The following is a 10,653-nucleotide window of genomic DNA, read 5'->3' on the forward strand; positions in this document are numbered from 1 at the left end:
ACTCTGAATTTGGGTGATTTTTCGCTGTTGCTAGCTACGTCACGTCTCAATTTCCATTACATGATGTAAATATGATGAAAAATTTTAGATGAATTTAAATTTATATTGACGTATTTGACAAATTTTGCACCATACTTTGTACTGTAGACTGTAAAAAGGTCTATTGCTATTTTTGGAAGCATCGTCAGACATGAATTAATTATTTTTCAAAGTTGATGATGCAAATTTTTGGGTCAAATTGATTGGAAATATCGTTGTACGTCATTTATTGGATATCAAGGGAGTTAAACTGGGAAAAAGTTGAGAAAATTGTTAGAAATTGAGCAAACTTTTAACTAAATTGGCAAAAAACTGACAAAACTGACTAAAATTGAGCAACTTTTAGCAGAAATTGAGCAAATGCTAACTAAAATTGAGCAAATTTTGACAAAAACTGAGCAAAAACTAACTGAAATTGAGCAAATTTTGACCAAACTGAGCCAAAACTGACTGAAATTGAGCAAATTTTGAACAAACTGAGCAAAAAATGTCTAAAATTGAGCAAATTTTGAACAAACTGAGCAAAAAAGAACTAAAATTGAACATTTTTTGACCAAACTGAGCAAATACTGACTAAAATTGAGCAACTTTTGACAAAAGTGAGCAAATTTTGACAAAACTGAACAAAAAGGTACTGAAATTGAGAAAACCTAAACAGATGTTGTCAAAAAATAGCTTAAATTATAACCAACAATTAAGCCAATTTCAATAAACCCATACAAATGCCAACCAAATCATTTCCATCCCTTACACCCCATTATTATTCACACTCATCAACAGCCTCAATCAGTCAAAAAGAAATCATAAAAATATGAAAATTGAAGGTATCAAAAAAAAAATCCCTTCAACCCAAAACAATTCTTAAATTTTAATGACTCCATCCTCTCGACATAAACCGACCCTCTTACCTTCCAAGAAATTGTGCTAAAAATTAATTTCACTTTAATAAATTCTGATGAATGGAAGAAAAAAATTTCCATTATAAAAGATTTTTATTTCTTTTCATGATTTTTATAAGATGTAGAAATAGTATGGGAATTGCGATGCAGGGGGTTGATTGTAATGACGGTATAAATGGCATCGAGAATTCATACGGGATCTTTGTCAATTTATTATTAATTTAACTTCTAGAGAAGAAAATGTTCTTAATATTTTTCAGCATTACTTGAAATGAAGGAATAAGAAGGAAGACGAGTAAGAAATGTTCGCAAAGAATATGAACAGAAGCGCATTTTCTATTAATGACATGGAAATTCATGCAACGCAATAGATCTTGTTTATCCTAATTGATTTTAGTTCAATGTAATATTTAGCCAGGCGTAATTTTGTGCTCTTCAAAATATATCTTAGTTGCGCGTCCCTCAAAATATATAGTAGATTTATCCCTCTCAAAATAGATCGTAGTAAAATGTCCTTCAAAAGAAATCTTAATTTTATACCCTTTAAAATAGATCATAGTTGTATGCCCCTAAAATTAGATCGTGGTTGTATACCCCTGAAAATTGATCATGACATTGGTTCCATATTCTAAAACAATCATTTAATCCACATAAAAAAGTCCGCTATATTTGTGTAAAATATATCCAAGTTTAGGCTAAAATAAATTCTGTGTAGTTGCATGCCCCTCGTAATACATTATAACATCGGTTCCATATTCAAGAATGGTCATTAAACCTACATACCAAATTTCAAATCAAATTGTCAATATATATTAAAGTTAGAGCTATAAAAGTAAACTTTGCGTAGTTTCACGCCCCACAAAAAACAAAATGACGTCGATTTCATATTCAGACATAGATACTGAATCTGCTTAATGATATTTGACATGTATATTTCAAAATATGTCAGGTTTTTACCAGTTTTTACGAGAAATGTATGAAAAGTATGGTCAACAGCCACTTTCAACAGCTATAGCTCAGACAAAATGAGGCCAAAAGCAAACTAAACTTCAAAAAATCCGCTAATAAGTTCCAAAGCGGGTAAAAAAAACGAAAAAAAAAATTGAAAAATGAGATTATGTCAGAAAATTCTGCTACAATAACTTAAAATGTTAATGTCAGTTGATGAGGATGGCTCGAGGTCTTCTTCTTCGTCTTCTGCCTCACAGCCACCGCACCAAAAAAAATATATGGAAGGAAATTCGTGACAACAATGAAAGAAAAACGATGAAGACGATGACAAGTTTTGTGTTTTTGTGTCTATAGAAAGGAAGAAGGACAAAAAAAAGGGGCGAAAATAATATTTTTATGAGAATTCAATTTTTTATTATGTCGCCGTAATCCTCTCGCTTGCTCACTCACAGACAAACGGGATTCAACTTACAGTCGTGATAAGTAGGAATTATTAAAAACTTTTTCAATTGAATAAAATTGGAATTATTTTTATCGAGGGTAAAAAATCTTTTTATATTTTATAATCTTAATGGGAATGGATGTGATGGTTTGAACTTTGTTTGACTGACAAATTATTTTGGGAATTTTATTTCAAGATTTTTGAGGATTTTGAGGTAGTGATTGGAAATTTGAGTAATATGATGTGTTTTGATGAAATTTCTGAGAATTATGCTTAAATTTGTGAGTTTATAGTCACTATCCTAAATAGACAAGGAGCATGTTAATGAGTGTATCCACAAAATTGAGTATAATTGTGACTGATTGAGTGAACACACTAGTATGCCGTAGCACACAGGTTGCCCACGAATCAACAGTTACTACAGCGTGAAAGACATATCTGACTTTGTTTCGCCGTATGTCTTTTGAGTATGAATAAGTAGAACTAGTCATAGAACTAGTCATAGAACTGTTCATTATCTTACACCCGAACAGCCCTGACGTACCCGTATTACCGATAAAATACTAGAATAATTAACGATAAAACGCGAAATTTCATCACGATGCATTATCTTAATTTAAGAAGTAACCAGAAATACACCTCGAAATTATGATACCGTCCAAGCAAACATGGGTTGGAGACTCATCAGAAGTAACTCATTCACTTGTTCATTTCAAATCATATGCATCGAAACGCGGCTCACAGGCTCCCTTTATAGGATAAAGTCAATAATCTGGTAACAGTGTCATTAAAGGAGTGATTCTGATCTCACTATAAACTGTAGGTCTATTGAGTGCAGTGATCTGACGCACCATCACTTATTAAACAATTAGCTGCGAAACGTCTTAACCTTAACCACATGGCATAGAACGGTAATCAAGGAATGTTATTTAGATGTCAAAACTGAGAATTTGTACAAGCTTTGTGATACAACAAGCAGCAATGTCAGATGGAAAGCGTTTTGCAGCAACCTAGGCTCCAAGTCGGAGTATGGTTCCAGTAAGTAAGTAAGTAATGTTCTGAGTAGCGTCACCAATCTGACTCATAAAAATGCGTTAGTTACCAATCTCAATATTATTTTCCACAACATTCCAACTTCAAATCCAATTAACTCCTTGTTTTCTTAATTTTAATAACCCAAACAACAAAAATGTCTTCGACAAACTTATTAAAAAATTATTATTTTTCTATCCACCCTTACAGCATTCTAATGTCACAGCACACAAAATATGAATGATGGAATTAATAATAAATTTATATTTTTTGAGATGAAAAAATATTTTTCCATTTTTTACATGAAAATTCAATTTTGATGACTATACACTCTACACTATCGATCATCATCATCGTCTAATTAGGCAGTTACTAGCAGATTTTTCTCATTCGTTTTGTGAGAAGATAAATTACACGTCAACGTTTATGACATTAATTATTAACCCGAGCGCGATTAATTTATTTTAGTTGTTGGGTTTAGTTTCTGGGAATTTTATGCTTTGGGGTTATGCTTAGTTTGTAATAGAATAATTTGAGAATTTAGTGTTGGATTTTTGAAATGATGTTAAATAATTAACTATTTTAATGTTATTCTTTTAATTCTCAATCCTAAATCTTATGACTTCTTAGATACTAGTTCATAATTTCATGATTTTAAGCAATGAAATGGCCAAGTTACTCACCAATTTTACAGCAATCTTAGAAATTTTCAATTTTCTCAATATCGGATTATCCACTTCAGTTTTATGGAAGTATCTCTAACATTTAGTAAAGTTTTCACTAAGAAATCTAATTTTGTGGAAATTGTGCTGTAAATTACTGATTTAACATTAAATTACTCATCAAAATCACTAACTTTTTACCATCTTTAATGCATATAGCCACAATTTTTATCGCATTCTTACCATTTTCATCAAAGTCATCATTTTCATAGCATCTTCAACTCAATTCTCACCATCTTCACCACATTCTTACCATCTTCACCACATTCTTACAATTTTGAATATATTTCTACCTTCTTCACCACAAAATTTAAGTACTTGATTCTAAATGTAGATCCATTATCATGTATTTATGCATTCATATGCATTTACCTGCATTTTCATGAAAAAAATGTAACTTCCTTCCCCTTTCATAATTCACCACTTCAAAAATTCACCATTTTCAATAGATCCTCACCACATTTCACCACCAGAAAGTCATCATTTACAATTATTTCCCGAGCTATACAAATGAAGAAGGCCAAATTTAGGTTTGAAGCCATATGACCGCGAAACGGAGACAGCTTCCACTTGCTGTTAATGAAAAAGGTTTAGCAGTACCTTTAAATCTCCATAGAAGAGCCATCTTCATTTATATCGCTCGAGTTTCAAACAATTTCATAATTTTTCAAACCAATTAAATTTTCAGATAAAATTCGTCATTTCTCAGACAATTCTTTTGATCTTCAAACAGTCTCATCTCATTCAATTACCTCTTATTCTTCACTAAATAACAAAGAATTATTCAAACTCAACAAATCTGGGTTAAGATCTCTTTTTAACGTCAAATAATCAAGACTGACTTAAATCTATCAATGTTGATTTATTTTTGAATTCATCAAATAGACACAAAAACCAGCCATCTGAGAATAATCGATTCTCTTATGTGTCGGCAAATAAACCGCACTGGAACTAAGAGTTCTCATTAATCAATCATATTCATTTGTGGTACACGCATTTGAGAATATTTGAAGACAAATGAATGTTCCCAAAATGAAGCAGCGAGGGTCACACGATGAGCACAAAAAAGTGCTGTTTGCAAAAGAAATTCACAAAAAAAAAATTAATAGCTTAATGAAGACTTCTCGTCATTCTTTTCACACATTTGTGTTAAATTTATTTGCAAATTTAAAGCCTTTCTGTCTACACAAAAAGCATTCGTGATTGCCAATTTAATGAGACTTGAGATTTTGTGTCGGGGGTAAATAGATGTGAATAAGTAAAATATACAGCACAAATATATATTGAATTTACTATGATAATTAACATTTCCCATTCCATTACACCGTGAAGTGATGATGATGAAGGAGGAAACCCGAAGAAATGCTAGATATGATTTGTGTATTTCCACATGTCTGTGTATATACAAATATCCATGCCGAATGAGTGATAGAAAAAGAAAAAAAGCAAACAGAAATGGGAATTTTTGTGAATAATGAATCAAGATCTTTATTTTTTGAGGATTAAGCGCACATTATGGATTAGCTTGCAGGGTGGTATCTTAATTTGATGGGGTATGACTGGTAGTATGGTCTTATCTATGCTAATACATTCTAGGTTAAGTTCTAAAATGCTGAATTTGGGTCAAATTCAACTTGCAGAGTCTATATCTGTTTATTATCATCCTATAAAGACTAGATTAGGTTGATACTACACCATGAAGTTTTGAATAAGTCAATCTTAACCTGTAGATGTTAGATTAGCCAAATCTCATACTGTAGAATCTCGATCTAGATCAATTTGATTAATTAGAATTTAAATTAGGTCGATCATTTCCAGTAAACTCTATATTAGGTCACTCTTTACTCAGATAAGTTCAACAGAGACCGGTTTCTTAACCAACTCGGAAAACACTACCTACTTTAGCCTACCCTGGATACTTTACCCTACTTTAACATGCCATGATACCCTACCATACTGTAACCCAGGTTACACCACCTTAATTCACCCTACCCGGGTAAGTAGACTTATCCTAGGATAACCCTCATTCCATAATCGTACCCCAATCCTAAATTTACTAACATATGGTGGGATAGGATAACCTAGAGCAGCTAAGAATGAATAAGGTAAAGTATTCCGAGTAGCTTAAGAAACCGGCCAATAAAAATATTAAATTTGGTCAACCCTAATCTGTAGAATTTAGCACGAGCTGCACAATGCAACAAACCGCATTTTTTAAACCGTAACTACGCATCTTACCATTAACACAGTGATTTAGCAGTGTTCTAGTGAATACGATTGTTTGGTCGGAGAGTTATGATCAGTTTTATTCTATGGAATCTAAAATGAGTCAATTCAACCCCAAAGGATCCAAATGCGGTCAAAAATACCATTCAAACTTTAGATTCGGTCAATCTTAAACTCTAGAATTTAGATGAGAATAATACTAACTGTAAGAATTCTAATACAATAAAAACTAATCTGTAGACCTAAGATCAACTCAATTTCAACCTATAGAATCCTCATCTAGACCTAGAGAGTTCTCAAAATATCAATCCTAACTATTCTCTATTAAAGTCTCTATTATATGCTTTCTCGAAATCCCGGTCCCGATAAATTTTCGGGATTGAGAGTAATTGGAATTTTCATTCCCGATCCCGACTTTTGAAATTTTCCCGATAACGAGAAAGCATACTCTATTGCTTCCATTCCACGAATATAAAAGTCAATTCAACAACTTTAAAAACCATAAAATCTGTTCATCTTCATTCAACTTGTTTCAAATCTATCAATATGCAATGAATCTAGTCAAACTGACAGCTTAACTCAACCTCATTTCATCTCCAAGTCAAGTCATAATTTCCATCTGAAGAGAAATAAGAAGCAAGTTAACTGAAATGATAACATGAAAAAGAAGAATTCTTAATTTATTTAAACACACGAAAAAGCAACTCGACAATTAACAGAAATGATAAATGAGTGTATACATCTATATACATAATGAAATATGAAAGAAAAAAAGCAAAAGAGACGATAGAGAGTGCATGAGCATCATAAGACATGCTTTATGCCTTGTGTTTATCTTAAACTTCTATTTAGTTTTAATTTATGAAATGAAAAGAAGAAAAGAAAAATCTCTTAAAATGATGAAAAATAGAATCTATATGGCGTGATACAGGGGTGTATGAGAGCTTACTCTCTGGCCCTTTATTTGGTGAATGTGGTCAATTTGGTGGATGTGGTCAATTAAGTGGATATAATCAATTTGTTGAATGTTGCTAATTTGGTAAAATTGTGATAAATTTCAATAATGTGGACAATTTGGTGAAAGTATGTAAATTTGGTGAAAATGGTCAATTTTGTGTAGATGGTCAATATGGTGGATAGGGTGAATATATTGGATATGGTCGATTTGGTGAATGTAGTCAGTTTGGTAAATGTAGTCGGTTTGGTGAATGTGGTTAATTTGACAAATCTGGTCAATTTAATGAATGCAGTCAATTTGGTGAATAAGGTAAAATTGGGGATTATGGTGACTATAGTGGGTTGAGCGATTTTAGTCAGTTCAATGGATTTGGTCAATTATATGACATAGTCAATTTGGTGATTGATTAAGGCCAATTTGACGAATGTAGCCAATTTAGTGGATGTGGTCAGTTTGGTAAATGAAGTCAACTTGGTGAATGTGGTCAGTTTGGTGGATATGGTCAATTTGGTGCCTATGGTCAATTTGGTGGATGTGGTAAATTTGATTGATGTGGTCAATTAGGTAAATATGGTTTATTTAGTCAATATAGTCGATTTGGTGAATGTAATCAATTGGGTGGGTGTGGCTAATATGGTGAATTTAGTCTTAAGCTTAGTAACATTGCGATCTATACAAAAAACTCAAAACCATACAAGAAATTCAGAAAGATTGAAGTGAAGGCCCTGAAAATAAACTTCTGACTACACCTCTGCATCTATAGCCGTGATGTAAGATGAGAATGATGTTCTTTGAAATATTTACATTTACATTATCGTTCATCTTCACGACTCAACTTTACAATGAAAATAGAATATGGAAATATACAGAAAATTGAAAGACGAAAGATGTGTACATATGAATATAATTGTTTGTCAAAATTAAATAATGTTTATTTGCTGAAGTAAATTGTTGAAAAATCTACTCGACTCCCTCTCTCGCTCTATTCTGTTCTGTGTTACATGCAGCGAATGCTTTGTGAGTCGACAATAATGAATATATACATGAATATGAGAAATGTGAAAATTAGAACGTCTTTAAGAGCTTAAGAGATTCATTTTTATTTTGTTTGAGGAAATATTTACTCAACCTCAACTTTGTACGTTAGAAAATTGAATGCTCACTCGGGGGGAAGTTTGTTAGAAAATTGTGCAAATTTACAAAGGCATGTTACTTCAAATTTTGTGAGTTTTGTGTTAAATTTAGTTTTTTAGTAGTAATTTAAGACAATTTGCTGTTATCACCAAAATAAGTGAAAATCTACTAAAATTCAAGATTGTTGTCAATTTGGTGAATTTGGTGAGTATGGTCAATTTGGTGAATTTGGTGAGTTAGGTGGATATGGTCAATTTGGTAAATTTAATCAATTTTTTAGTAATTTTTATAGAGTTTTGGTTCTAGTGAGGTGAATTTTTCTTTTTTTTTGTTAGTTTGGTGAATTTCAGATTTTTTGGTGAAAACTTTCATTATTTTGATTATAAATTCCAAAAAATTTCAAAAATCTCACCAACTTTCTAACAAAATTTACCATAAGATCACCTCCACACTTCTTCCCATTTCAAAAACCGAAAGTCAAACAGCGAAGAATATCTCGACAACATTTTACTTTACATCACATCACATTTCTGTTTATGCGGGTGTAACAAATTTTCTTCACTTCACATCTGAATGAGAATTTAAGAACATACAAAATAAAAAGAAGAATTAAATGTAAATTCATTAATTGCAAGTTCATGCATGACTCATTTCTATGAAGAAAAAAAAAATACTTATTTACACCTCTTGATGATTTTTTTTTTTTTTTTTTTTTTTTTGTTACCAGAAATTCGATTTTAATTTAGAGGAAGAGTTTGGGAAGCATGACTAGATCCTCATGACTTGCCAGACCTTCTTAAGTCTCTAGAATAGCACAAGTCGTTTAATTGAATCAAAATCCGGTACCAGGATGGCTTTATACTGACATGATGGTAGATTTGAACAGAATTTGCCGAATTTGAGCCGAATCTGTCGGATGTGAATCAAATCTGCCAGATTTGAACCGAATCTGCCGGATTTGAATTGAATCTGCCAGATTTGAACTGAATCTACTGGATTTGAACCAAATATGCCAGAATTGAACAGAATATGCCGGATTTGAACCGAATCTGCTAGATATGATCCAAATCTGCTGGATTTGAACCGAATCGGCCAAATTTGAACCAAATCGTTCAGATTTGAACCCAATCTGCTAAATTACAACCGAATCTGTCAGATTTTAACAGAATCTGCAAGATTTGAACCGAATCTGCCAGACTAGAACCAAATCTGTTGGAATTGAAAAGAATCTGTCAGATTTGAACCTAATCTGCCGAATTTTAATCGAATCTGCCAGATTTGAGACAAATTTGCACAAGTTTGAACCAAAAATGGCTCCAAGTCAGAATCTCATCGACCTCCGACCGGATTTTTGATTGATCAGCTGATTTACGCTATTCAAGTCTCTTTGTAGCAATTCAGATGCCTTTAAAGAATTTCAATTTAAATTTCACAACTAATTTAATGTCTCAATAAATCAAGTATTAAAATCCCCAGCCCATAAACTTCAAACTCATCAAACAAATCAGCCTAGACTCAAGTCAATAGACTCAAGAACCCCCTACACTTCTATAAAAACTCATCAATTTAAAGAAGAAAAAAAAAAGTTTCATTTTATATGTGTCGTAAAACATGCTTAATTAAATTTTCTGTTAATTTTGTTTCTCTTCGTACAAAGTAAAAGGCAGCAGCAAGAAGACGGTCTTAAAAAAAGGCATTTTTTTATCACATCGCATTTTTTCGAGCAATAATTCATTTCACATTAATTTAATTTTGTTGTTTTCGTGAATAATTTTTTTAATTCAAAAAATAAAATAAAAATTGCTGAAAAAAAGTAAGTAATTGGAAATGAAAAGAATGAGACAGCCGTGGGGTGGAATGAAATTCCGAAAGCAAAAAAAAACATGCAATCAACTTGTTTGATCAGTCATTATATTGGATCATAAAAGATTCATTGTTTATTGGACATCATTAAGTTCATAAACATTTTGTATCAATTTTTTTTGCATTCTTAATTTTTTTTCTTCGAAGTTTCGCTGCACGAAAGACGTGAAAATAAAAGTTATTTCTTTAGATCAATAAAAATAATATTCAAAAAAAAAGAGGAGAATGTTCGGAAATTAAGTAACGCTTAAGTATGTGTTTTTAGTTAGGGTTCGTCCAAAACTATAGGACTGCAACCTTGGACGAAGTATAATATACAGTCGAAAAACTATCTGCAACTAAAATACAAGAAAGCCTGCAATTCTTGGCCAAACCTTTAGTTTTAAG

This window comes from Chironomus tepperi, unplaced genomic scaffold (assembly GCF_022539635.2).
Source record: "Chironomus tepperi strain 1889 unplaced genomic scaffold, CSIRO-AGI_Ctep_v1 contig_286, whole genome shotgun sequence".
NCBI lineage: Eukaryota > Metazoa > Arthropoda > Insecta > Diptera > Chironomidae > Chironomus > Chironomus tepperi.